Genomic DNA, 13,784 nt, shown 5'->3' with positions numbered 1-13,784 from the left:
TCAGGCTACATACCCACTTTTGACTCTTAAATTCATAATCCTGTTTTTTATACGTGACTTTTGTGTTTCAAGTAAAGTGCTGGTTTTGTATAATCCTAAAATCGTAGGAAAACATAATTAGTTGGTGAATTTGTACTAGTTTAATTGATATATATTAGAGAGGTTGTGAAGTAATAATTTTTGTTCGTTGCGAGTTTCAACTTCGCTCTTTACTTCCCTCGGAAAAACATTATTTTTTTAAATTAATCTTTGTTCGTTTTTTGATTAAAATTTCATTTAGAAACAACGTTGCCATGATCTTTTTTATTTATACGGAATAATGTATGTCCGTTTTAAGTTTTAATGGCACTCCAATTTAATGGCATTCATTGCCCCTCGAACGGTGGATTACCCAAAAGATTATTGGAAATATTAGAAAATGAAGGAATAAAAACAACGTCTGTAGAAGAAAAGAAGAAAGCTCTAAAGCTGTCCTTTCGTGTTAAAAATAAGCGAAGGAACTATGCGCTGTGTTTGTTAGTGACAAGCGTTAGCATGCATGTGTGGAAAATGCGGAAACGTCAAAAGCAAGTCAAAATTCCTTTGGCGAATGTTTGGCTTGAAAGTTATGTGGATGACTTGAGACGGAGTTGAGTATGGAGGGAGAGAGTAGATGTGGAATGGATGAGTAAAATTGAGTTTTAAATTTGAAAATTTTTATTAAATGTTATAAAGTATAAATAGTTTTAAATTGTAGATTAAAAAAAAATTGAGGAAATGAAGTTAGTATTAAGATAAAAAAAATTAAATTATATTTTAATGGTTAATGTATGAATTTTGAGTAGCCAAAAGGGTATTACAAAGAATTTAGTAGTTTATTTGGGTGTTCTAAAGAAGGATTAGAATGGCGTGCCCAAAGATATTGTAAGGGCACAGCATGTCCACTCCTCCCAGGTTTGTTATGGGGTTTAGAGAAGGTTGGGAAGATGGAGGATGAAGTATAGTTAATTGAGAACAAGGTTTTAAGAAAAATATTTGTGTATTATTAATGTATTTCCACGATCAAAGGGGTGCCCTATGGCGGAAGGGCACCCTGCAAAACCGGGAATGGTATTTTTTTGTGGTTTCGGAATTTATAATAGTATACCTTGTCTTCATCAATTATGTTGGGCTATCCAAATTAAAAAATAAAAGAAGTTTTTTAATTAGTGCAGATGACATTAAAGTTTAAAATTAATTGAAAAAGATTATCATGTCACCGAGACGGGAGGAGGTAGATTAAAAAAAAAGTACATAGGCAGAACTAATATTTTTAATTCCCCTTCAAGTTTAAGACTTGTTTATCAAAAAAAAAAATCCAGACCCTAGAGTTCTCACATTAAACTATTGCCATTTTTTGCATCTTGATAAAAATCTGTTGTCAGCGAGGGATCAGTGAACAATTTACCTCATTCAATGGTGTGTACGACCCCTATACAAATGAAAAAAAAATGCAATTAATTAAGTTTGCCCATTTTTAATGACAACTGATCCCTTTCTGATCACTTTCAACTTTTTAGTCCATACCTGGGTAGTCTTGGCTTGTATGATTAGTTTTTTTTTGGTATTCAGTTAATAGAGTCCCTAGTCATAGGGACTAGTACTTAGGATCAGTGACCAAGTAAGCTCATTCGATGGTGTATATGATCCCTTTACAAATGTAAAAAATATCATTAATCAACTTTGTCCATTTTTAATGAAAACTGACCCCTTTCTATAGGACTTTCAACTTTTTGGTCCATACCCAGGGTAGTGTTGGCTTGTATGATTAAAATCTTTATCTTTCGGACCAGTGGGAAGGGGTAAATTGAAACTGAACCCACTCAGTTTATACCTACTTTATAGATTCTTTTGATTAATTTTGAGCAATCCATCAAGGCAGGATGCGATATTGATATATAAAATTTTATAACTGAAACGATTCGCGTAAAACCAGTACGCGTTATTCCCGGAATGCCTACTTCCGTGATATTACTAGGTATTTTGACCGCTGCAATGAGCGAAAGTGAAATGTTGAGCTACTCTGCTTTTGCCTCCTAGATAGGTACGAACCTACAAGTCCTGCTGATACCCGTTTACTGGCATATTTTGGCAGCTGTTTATTCCATCAGAATAAAAACAAAAATAATATAAGCACTAAAAAGATCGAAAGTGCAAGGACGAAAGTGGGTACTTCTCTCGCCTTGAACAAGCACCATTTCCTTCTTCGGTTACTTTGGCATCTACTCCCTCGTGTATGGGTAATTCCCTTTTTTATGGGGCTTTTGAGAAAATAACCAAAAGTACAGTAAAAGAATTATTAAAAACATTTACAGGAAAGGATGCATGCGGTCTCCTTCCCAATGCAAATTTTCCCCAATAAAAAAATAAATAAAATGATAATTTTGTAAGTACAAAAACAAGAGACAGTGGTCATACTCTTGTCTATAATGGCGTTGATGTTTTTGACAGAACCTGCAGATCTATATTTGGGCTAAGAAAAAATAAACAAAAAAGAACTAAGAAACACTCCGAAACCAACACTCAGCCACTGATATATATGCAAACAGGTTTGATCTCATGAGGAGTATCGAGATTTTTTTTGAAACGGGGTCGAAATTCGAAAGTGCTGTCTTCAGGCCGTCTTTAAAATTTTCAGTTTTTTTTTTCTTTTTTTAGGGGGATTCCTTCCCTATCGTCCCATATGGCTGTATCGCTATTGATCTTCTTCGGTAGGCTGTATCCTTATGTGTAACTGAATGGTTTTTTACTCTTTATTTTCAATACTTCATAACACCAGGTTGGAGAAGATCTGGGCCAGATATACAACTATTCAAAATTATTTTCGCTTAGGGTTTTGTTCTAAGATTTAGTTTGCTGTATTTATTGTGAAGAAATCACCAGACTAGGTTTCGGGAATATTGTCCCAGGGGAGTGGAGGCCACCACCGTTTTTTTTTTTTTTATCGCCGAAGGCAAAGGTATCTGAGAATTGTCAGGACATGTTGGGCTTTCCTGCTTTTTATTCCACGTTAACTTATAAAAATCATAGCTTAGCTCGTCCATTCCTGCCGATACCCCATTTCTAAACCCGGATATAACTTTTTTTTACATCATGTCTCGTAATTTCTTCCCCTATTTGTGAATTTTCTTCTTCTGTAGCCTGGTATCTGGACTGGAATTCACCGAAGTAGTTCTCTGTTGTGTTTCTTACTGGAGGTTTTTTATACAACACCCTGTAAAAGGAGGCGTTTTTTTTTAATATTCTCGTTTGATCTGAGGTTGTTCCACTGTTTTCGGTTCTCACTTTCCCGATTCGGTTTTCGTTTCTCTTTGCTTGCGCTTTAACTTTTTCTGACAACATCAGTCTTGATCCTTCCAATTCTTGTAATCTATTTTTTATCTTGAAGGTTTCGAACTCTTTTTCTTCAATTTGCCTTATTGGCTGTTTTATTTCGTAATGCTCCAGCCAGATGCTTTGGCCTAAATCCATTTCCTCCCTTAGGTCTGTTAAAGTCCTAAACGGGTGGCGTCTGTGAGTTTCTTTCTCTTTTCTCTGTTGCATTTCAAGACTTCTAATGAAATGACGTATTTTTGCTTTGAACCTAATCCAAAACTGGCATACATCTGTTTCTTCACCGTAAACTCCTAGTAATTATTTTACTTTACTTCGAATTATTGTTCTGGTCTCTTTTTCTCGTAATATATTTGGGTCCACAAAATGCTTTTTTTTTTACGTCGATACTACGGTCCTGTCTGGATCAAAGTTGATAGTCGTAACTAAAGCCGTGTGATTTGTGAAAGGTACCACAACGTTTTCAATCTTCGTCACATTTTTCATAAGGTCTGAAGTGCAGTAAATTCTGTCTATACGGCTCGCACCTCTTGCGTCAATACGTGTGTAAGATATCTCTTTACTCTTCTCGATCCAGGCATCTTTCAGCTCCCAAACACGTGTAATGTCTTTTAGTTCTTCGTTTAGTTTCCTCTTGTCATTTTTTTTGGCTTTCCTTCTGATGTCTGTTTGCTGTAATACGCATTTGAAGTCTTATAAGACAATCATTGATTCTGCAGTGAGATGCTTGATAATTTTCCTTCTGAGGACTTTTTCGCGTTGCTCAAAGTTATTTGTGGCAGACGGTAGGTGTTCATTAGCCAAAGTGATATTTTGCCACTTGATGCTGCTCACTTTTCATATTTCAGGTTCTCTTTATTTATGTTTTCATCATTTCGAAAAATGATACCTGTGTCAAGTGCCAGCCCTGCTAATATAAACTTAAAACCTTTCTCTTGAAGGTACCTTATATTCGTAGTGTCTACCTCCTGGACGCACAAAATATCCAATTTATTTGTTAAAATAATATGTAGTAGCATTTTTGCCTTTTCTCCTGTTTTAGACCATTTATATTTAGAGTTCGTATTCTGAAAGCTATATTTTTGTTAGGTTTTTTTTTCTGTTTTAATCCTTTTCTTCTTGTCGCTTGGCTTCGCACCTTTTTTCTTCTCACTGTTTGACTCCACCAAATCTTGCGAGACATTGCTATACTGTCTTTTGGGAGTGTCTCCCGGCTTTCTTGTTTCTAGCTTTTTCTTCAAAGCCGTGCCTGGAGTTGGTATCTGTGACTGTTTGCTAATCGACGCTCCTTCATTTACTTTGTGCTGAGCTCTTCATTCTATTCATTGTTAGCGCACTGAGTTTGATCCAGTTGCTCGGTGGCTTCTGTGGTATATATGTGGTATATTGTTTCGGATTCTCTGGTTGATGAATTTGTGATGTGGCTGCAAAAACTATGTTGACTGCTTCTGTGCTGCTAAGCGATACAATACCCTGTAGTGCTGGTTTTGGTTTATCTGGGATCGTTGGTTGTGCCGGTATGGCTAACTCGGGCGTTCCCCAAGGACTGTGGATTTTTCCTGTTGTACCCCTTTTCTGGTTCGGATTTTTTCTCGGGCACTTTGCAGCATCATGGTCATCGTTGTGGCAGATTTGTAGATGAAACAAAGCTTGGGTTGGCCGTCATAGGATACAAAAATCTTCTCTTCTTGGTTTTATCATAATGGCCGGTGAAATGTGGGATTCGATATACATAAGCGCTGAAGCTCGGCCTGTGGCTACCTCAATAAACTCATCTCCTTCGAACATCTTTCGACGCATGTTCAGGACCTGCCCATAGCGTCGGAGTGCTGCTCTAACATTATCGGCTGAAGATTCACCGCGGATTTTTCGGAAATAAACGACAACTGGGCGGTTGCCACATTTTTCCACAAACACTGGGTAAACAACTTGATCAAAATTCATCTTCAGCTCCATTTTCTTCCATTTCTCGACAAAGTCATTGGTAACGACTGCAGAACTAAGTGTAACCTGCACGATTCCAAATTTTCGCAGATCGTCTGTATCTATCGTTCGGACATTTGTTGCATTGAGATTCAGCCCTTTTATGAAACGATGGATGTCTATATCTCGAATGGTTTTCAAAATATCTTCTGGAACAGCTCTGAAGTTGAAGCTAACTGTACTCCTCATTTTTTTTTCTTTTTTTTTGCTTTCTATGTACTTTCTTAACAGAACACCAAAACCTATTTTCAAAAAATCGCTTAGATTTTAGCTACCCCTTTATTTTTCATTTAAATTTTAAAATATTTTTGTGTAGAACACCACGATATATATATATATATATATATATATATATATATATATATATATATATATATATATATGAGTAGAATAGATCTATGCAGTTCTACAACGCCCCCGTACAAACAGGTTTTTTCTAGTAGTTACAGGTCAACACACTCTTTGCCAGGGGAATGACGCAATTTCACAGTTCACTGCCTTTTTGGTGATAAGCTCAAAAAACCAGCTCTTTTAAGAGATTTGTTTTCTGGTAAGTATAATCTGGTTTGGTAGGTACAATCTGGTTAGGTGGGTATAATCACATTGCCTATTCAAAGGTAGCGTGCAATTTAAACTGTATCAAGTATTTTATTCCAGTTTTTCTAAAAACCAGTATTGTCTATAACTTAATTTACGTTGTTTAAACTTCCGATGGTTAAGAAAGCGTAACAGGTAATTAAAGTATTAGGACTGTGATGCTATAATTAGAATGATTTTAAGTTGAAAAATTGTGACGTAAAAATAATTCAGTTATTTGCTTGCGTGTATAGGAATTCCCATGTTATTTGCTTGCATGTATAGGAATTCCCTTGTTATTTGCTTGCATGTATAGGAATTCCCAGGGTATTTGCTTGCATGTATAGGAATTCCCATGTTATTTGCTTGCTTGTATAGGAATTCCTATGTTATTTGCTTGCTTGTATAGTAAGTCACCTTTTATTTGAATGCATGTTTAGGAATTCCAAAGTTAGGTGCTTTCTGTTATAGGACGTCACATGATATATGATTGCATGTATATGAATTCCCTTGTTATATTATTGCTTCTATAGGAATTCCCATGATATTTGCTTGCTTGTATAGGAATTCCCTTGTTATTTGCTTGCATGTATAGGAATTCCCTATGTTATTTGCTTGCGTGTATAGGAATTCCCATGTTATTTGCTTGCTTGTATAGGAATTCCCAAGTTATTTGCTTGCTTGAATAGTAATTCCCAACTTATTTCAATGCATGTATATTAAATCCCATTTTAATATATTTATTGTATATGAATTAAATTGGTCTTTTAGTGCTGGAATATGAAGTCCGAAGTTCTGTGCTTGAAGGTCTTTGAATTCAACTTTTATGTGAGTGATGGTCTAGGACGACACTGGTTATATTATTGAATTTAGATTCATTCCCATGTTATGTGATTGAGTGTATAGGAATTCATTAATTATTTGCTTGATTGTATAGTTATTCCCTTGTTATTTGCTTGCATGTATAGGAATTCCCATGTTATTTGCTTGCATGTATAGGAATTCCCATGTTATTTGCTTGCATGTATAGGAATTCCTATGTTATTTGCTTGCGTGTATAGGAATTCCCATGTTATTTGCTTGCATGTATAGGAATTCCCATGTTATTTGCTTGCATGTATAGGAATTCCTATGTTATTTGCTTGCTTGTATAGGAATTCCCATGTTATTTGCGTTCTTGTAGTTTAAGGACCATTTTTTGGTCGTGCGTTTTTTTTAATTCCACTTATTTTTTAAGTGCTTTTGTCCCCCCCCACGCTCTTATAATAGTGTATGCCCCCCTTCCTATGCTATTCCAGGAACGGAGGTTCCTTCCTCTGCTATTATAATGGCTTTTCCGTGTGGTTGTTCGTTACTTGGTACCCATTAAAAACAAAATTTTGTTGTTAAATAAGTAGTTCTTATATCTTTTAAAAGAGCTTTACGGGGTTTGAGACTCTCTGTTGCCTGATCCCTTTTGATTTTTCTTTACTTAGTTCACATTAAAAACGAAATTTTTGTGTAAAATAAGTAATTCATGTATCTTTTAAAAGAGCTTTACGGGGTTTGAGAGACTCGGTTGTCTGATTCCGTGTGATTTTTCTTTACTTGGTGCCCATTAAAAAAGTTGCTAGCGAAAACCCCGTGTGGATGAGTTGAAATAAAAAAATTTAACGAGAAATGGCTGAAAAGTGTTTTGGGGGAGTTGGGTTGATTGGCAGAAGGATGTATTAGCGAATTTAAAGTGGAGGGCGAGTTGCTAGTGAAAAAAATCTAAGCTAATAGGGGTTTTTGACCGTAAACTCTAGTTTTCTGTAAGAAAATTATGGAAAATACAATTCGTTGGTTCATTGGTGAAACTTAAGTCCAGGTATGGATCAAAAAATAAACTTTTTCTGTAGAATCTGAGCTAATAAGGGTTTTTGATCATAAACTCTAGTTTCCTGTAAGAAAATTATGCAAAATACAATTCTCTCGTTCAAATGTGAAACTTAGATCCATTCTCTGGTTCAATTGTGGAAAAACCCGTGTGAATGAGTTAAAATAGAAATTTTTTTAACAAGAAATGACTTAAAAGTATGTTGGAGGAGATGGGGTTAATTGGCAGAAGGATGTATTAGCGAAGTTATAGTGGATGCCGAGTTGCTAGTGAAAAACACGTGTGGACGAGTTGAAATAAAAAATTTTAACAAGAAATGTCTGAAAAGTGTTTTGGGGGAGATGGGTTGATGGGCAGAAGGATGTTTTAGCGAAGTTATAGTGGAGGACAAGTTGCTAGTGAAAAATCTAATCTAATAAGGGTTTTTGACCATAACCTCTAGTTTTTTTGTAAGAAAATTATGTAAAATACAATTTGTTGGTTCATAGGTGAAACTTAAGTCCAGGTATGGATTGAAAAGAAATTAAATTCAAGAAATTATGAAAAAATTCTCAGTCTAAGTAGCAAATTCTTTCTTGAATTCACCTGTTGGATAAACAAAAAGACATTTCTTTCAAGAAATTATGACAAAATTCTTAGTAATTAACAAACTCTTTATTGTTTTCAAGAGTTAGATAAAGTATGTATAAAAATTTCGGTCAAGAACTTATGAAAATAATCTAAGTAAGTAACAAAATATTTATTTTTTTCAAGAGTTAGATATACTATTAATAAATTTCATTCAATAAATTATGAAAAAATTCTCAATCTAAGTATCAAATTCTTTCTTGAATTCACCTGTTTGATAAAAAAAAAAACATTTATTTCAAGAAATTATGACAAAATTCTAAGTAAGTAACAAAAAATTTATTGTTTTCACTAGTTATATAAACGATATAGAAATTAATTTAAAGAAATTATGAAAAAAATTCCCAGTAAGCAACCGTGTCTTTCTTGAAGTCAACTGTTGGATACACAGTACGGAAATTTCATTAAAGAAATTATGAAAATATTTGTAAGTAAGTAAAAAACTCTATATTGATCTCACCTCTTGGATATACAGTACAGATACTTCATTCAAGAAATTATTCTTGAATTCACCTGTTGGATAAACAAAAAGACATTTCGTTCAAGAAATTATGACAAAATTCTAAGTAAGTAGCAAACTCTTTATTGTTTTCACGAGTTAGATAAACGATGTAGAAATTAATTTCAAGAAATTATTAAAAACTTCTAAGTAAGTAACCATTTCTTTCTTTAAGTCAACTGTTGGATACACAGTACTTAAATTTCATTCAAGAAATTATGAAAATATTTGTAATTAAGTAAAAAACTCTTTTTTGATTCCACCTCTTGGATATACAGTACAAATACTTTATTCTATAAATTATGAACAAATCTCAAGTAAATAACTTTTTTTCTCTTTATCACAAATAATGTTCACTTAGCTACATGAAATATAAATTTAATTCAAGAAATTATGAAAAAATTCTAAGTAATTAAAACTTTATATATAGAATTAAACTGATATAGACACACGCAGAAAGGGTAAGTAAAGAAATTATGACTGTATTTTTAAATAATTAACAATCTCTTGATTGATTTCACATCTTGAATATACAGTAGGGATACTTAATTCAAGAAACGTGATTAAACACTTTTTGAAACTCCATGCTATTTGAATGACTTTCCTTGGCACCTGTCCAAAATGAGCGGGGATTCCCCACTGTTTCCTACACATCGCGAAAAGTGAGCAGTACGATAACTCCAAGTTTTCAACCAGACTGGTTTTTTTAGACATCACACCCCCAGATATGACACACACACACACACATAGAGACGAGACCGGCACAGACAAGACACACAAACAGAGTCATAGTGAGAGAGATATCCAAAAAGTTGACTTGATCTAGGTTCACTTAGAGTGACGCGAACCCTTTACTGAAGTCACCTCTTTGATACACACTGCATAAACTTCATTTAAGAAATTATCAAAAAATTTTAAGTGAGTAGCAAATTCTTTCTTGAATTCGCCTCTTGGATAATCAAAAAAAAGTCATTTCATTCAATAAATTATGAAAAAATTCTAAATAAGTAACAAATCCTTTCTTGAAGTTACCTCATGGATACACAAAGCAGAAATTTCATTTAAGAAATTATCAAAAATTGTAATTAAATAGCAAATTCTTTCTTGAATTAACCAGCTGGATAAACAAAAAGACATTTCGTTCAAGAAATTTATGACAAAAATTCTAAGTAAATAGCAAACTCTTTTTTGAAGTTACCTCGTGGATACACACTGCATAAATTTCATTTAAGAAATCACCTGCTTGATAAACAAAAAAGACATTTCGTTCAAGAAACTATGACAAAATTCCAAGTAAGCAAAAAACTCTTTATTGTTTTCATGACTTAAATACATGATTTAAAAATTTAATTCAATAAATTATGAAAAAATTCTCACCAAGTAACAATTTCTTTCTTGAAGTCAACTCTTGTGTAGAAATTTAATTCAAGAAATTATGAAAAAAATTCTCAGTAAGTAACCATTTCTTTCTTGAAGTCAACTCTTTGATACACAATACGGTAATTTCATTCAAGCAATTATGAAAAAATTGTAACTAAGTGGCAAATTCTTTCTTTAATTCACGTGTTTAATAAACAAAAAGAAATTTAATTCAAGAAATTATGACAAAATTATAAGTAACTAACAAACTTTTTATTGTTTTCATGAGTTAGATATACGATGTAGAAATTAAATTAAAGAAATTATGAAAAAAGTTTCAGTCTAAGTAGCAAATTCTTTCTTGATTTCAGCTTTTGGATAAACAAAAAGACAATTCGTTCAAGAAAGTACGAGAAAATTCTAAGTTAGTAACAAACTCTTTATTGTTTTCATGAGTTATATGTATTAATTAGAAATTAATTTCAAGAAATTATGAAAAAATTCTCAGTCTCTGTAACAAATTCTTTGTTTACTTCACCTGTTGGATATACAATAAGACATTTCGTTCAAGAAATTATGACACAATTCTAAGTAAGTAACAACCTATTTATTGTTGTCTCGAGTTAGATAAAAGATTTAGAGAAATATAATTCAATAAATTCTGAAAAAATTCTAATTAACTAATAAACTCTATTGATTTCACGAGTTAGATAAACGATGTATAAATTTCATTCAAGAAATTATGAAAAAATTCTCAATCTAATTAGCAAATTCTTTATTGAATTAAATTTGTTGATAAACAAAAATACATTTCGTTCAAGAAATTATGACAAAATTCTAAGTAAGTAACAAACTCTTTATTGTTTTCAAGATTTATATAAACTATATATAAATTAATTTCAAGAAATTATGAAAAAATTCTCAGTAAGTAACCATTTATTTCTTGAAGTCAACTGTTGGATACACAGTAAGGAAATTTCATTCAAGAAATTATGAAAATATTTGTAAGTAAGTAACAAACTCTTTATTTCTTGAAGTCAACTGTTGGATACACAGTAAGGAAATTTCATTCAAGAAATTATGAAAATATTTGTAAGTAAGTAACAAACTCTTTATTGATTCCACCTCTTGGATATACAGTACATATACTTTATTCAATAAATTATGAAAAAATAGAGGGTAAGTAACTTTTTTTATCTTTATCACAAATAATTTTCACTTATATACATGAAGTAGACATTCATTTAAATAAATTATGAAAAAATTCTCATTAATTAAAAATTTCTTTCTTGAATTCAACTCTTAGATACACAATACGGAAATTTCAGTCAAGAAATTATGAAGTTATTTGTAAGTAAGTAACACTCTCTTTATTGATTTCACCTCTTGAATATACAGTACAGATACTTCATTCAAGAAACGTGATTAAACACGTTTCGAAACTACCTGCTCTGTGTATGCCTTTCCTTGGCACCTTTTCCAAACTGAGCGGGGCTTCCCCACTGTGTCCTACACATCGCGAAGTGAGCAGTACGAGAACTCCACGTTTTCAACCAGACTGGTTTTTTAGACAACACACCCACAGAGATGGTTTACCTTGTCACAGTTACATTTTCTTTATTTTTGAAAGTTCATTTGGAATTTCTTTAGTTGAAATACAAGAGTTGGAATATTTCAGTAGTGTTTGGTTGTTGTTTAACTTGTCGAAGTTACATTTTATTGTTTTTTAAAAGTTAAATTTTTATTTTTTTTCTTTGAAATGAAAGATTTATAATACTTCAGTAGTGTGTGGTTTTGTTTTAACTTTTCACAGCTACATTTTATTTATTTTTAAAATTAAATTTTGAATTTATTTAATTGAAATGAAAGAGTTGGAATATTTCAGTAGTGTTTGGTTGTGGTTTATCTTGTCACAGGTATATTTTCTTGATTTTTCAAAGTTCATTTTGAATTTATTTCCTTGAAATACAAGAGTTGTAATATTTCAGTAGTGTTTGCTTGTTGTTTACCCTGTCACAGTTACATTTTATTGATTTTTCAAAGTTCATTTTTAATCATAAAAGAAACGTGATTAAACAAGTTTGGGTTACGTGATTTTTCTGACCTAAAAAAATTATTAATACTGTTTTTGTTTATTTAATATTCTTACTGGCTTGTTAGCTCAGTTGGTTAGAGCGTCGTGCTAATAACGCGAAGGTGAAGGGTTTGATCCCCTCACGAGCTATAGTTTTAACATTCGTATGGTAACTCCATAAGTTATTCTAGTGATATATTTTATATCGAGTTAACAAATTTTTATAGGAATCAATACACACACAGACACGACACACAAACAGAATCATAGTGAGAGAGATATCCAAAAAGTTGGGTTGATCTAGGTTCACTTAGAGTGGCGCGCCACTCTAAGTGAACCGAGATCAACCCAACTTTTGAGAATTGTACAATTATTGATGTCTATAGTGAAAAGTGTAAATTATATATTCCTTGTAAATTACATAGAGACTATGCAGTACAAATTAAAAGATGTAATTCATGTCTTGAGGATGTGTGTGAATCTCATCCTAGAGGACACCTCTGCTCCAATTGTCACTATGATAAATGTGTTCAGTGGGAGAATACTTACACCGCTATGATTGGAAAGAATCCCAAACGTATTTTTAGTTTATTTCTACGAGATTGGTATCGTCACGGATTTAAATTAGTCTGGAAAGAGGAATCGGGTCTACGAATCAACTCTTGGAGTAACAAGACAATTTGGTTTCCACGTCATCGATGTGATGACACTGCCTACTATGACTATAAGCCAAGTGATTTTTATTTGGCAGTTACCGAATGTGATTCCCCATTTGAAAACACTGTATGTGATATTGCTTCAAATAGACAGATTGAAACTCTTGAATTTAATAATATGAATGAAAATAGTATAATTGACTATACAAAGAGATATGACAAGAGTGAAGTTACATTGTACTGTAGAAAATGTGAAGGGTTCGATCCCCTCACGAGACATAGTTTTAACATTCGTATGGTAACTCCATAAGTTATTCTAGGGATATATTTTATATCGAGTTAACAAATTTTTATAGGACTCAATACACACACAGACACGACACACAAACAGAATCATAGTGAGAGAGATATCCAAAAAGTTGGGTTGATCTAGGTTCACTTAGCGTGGCGCGCCACTCTAAGTGAACCTAGATCAACCCAACTTTTGAGAATTGTACAATTATTGATGACTATAGTGAAAAGTGTAAATTATGTAATCCTTGTAAATTACAGAGAGGCTATGCAGTACAAATTAAAAGATGTAGTTCAAGTCTTGAAGAGGTGTGCGACTCACTTCCTAGAGGGCACCTGTTATCCAATTGTCACTATGATATATGTGATCAGTGGGAGAATACTTACCCCGCTATGATTGGAAAGAACCCCAAACGTGATTTTAGTTTATTTCTACGAGATTGGTATCGTCATGGTTTTAAATTATTCTGGGAAGAGGAATCTGGTCTACGATTCAACTGTTGGGGTAAC

General features: G+C 32.9%; 1 protein-coding gene across 2 annotated transcripts in view; it reads right to left on the bottom strand.

Moving 5' to 3' along the window:
* The window catches only part of LOC148941629 (putative fatty acyl-CoA reductase CG5065), a 72,115-nt gene that overhangs the window by 42,774 nt on the left and 15,557 nt on the right, over window positions 1-13,784 (bottom strand). The gene's annotated exons all lie outside the window — the stretch shown is intronic.

The sequence above is a fragment of the Artemia sp. Qi Xiang Cuo genome, chromosome 18 (genome assembly GCF_049724085.1).
Source record: "Artemia sp. Qi Xiang Cuo chromosome 18, ASM4972408v1, whole genome shotgun sequence".
NCBI lineage: Eukaryota > Metazoa > Arthropoda > Branchiopoda > Anostraca > Artemiidae > Artemia > Artemia sp. Qi Xiang Cuo.
Note: the sequence above shows the minus strand (reverse complement) of the source record. Positions and strands in the feature narration are given on the sequence as shown.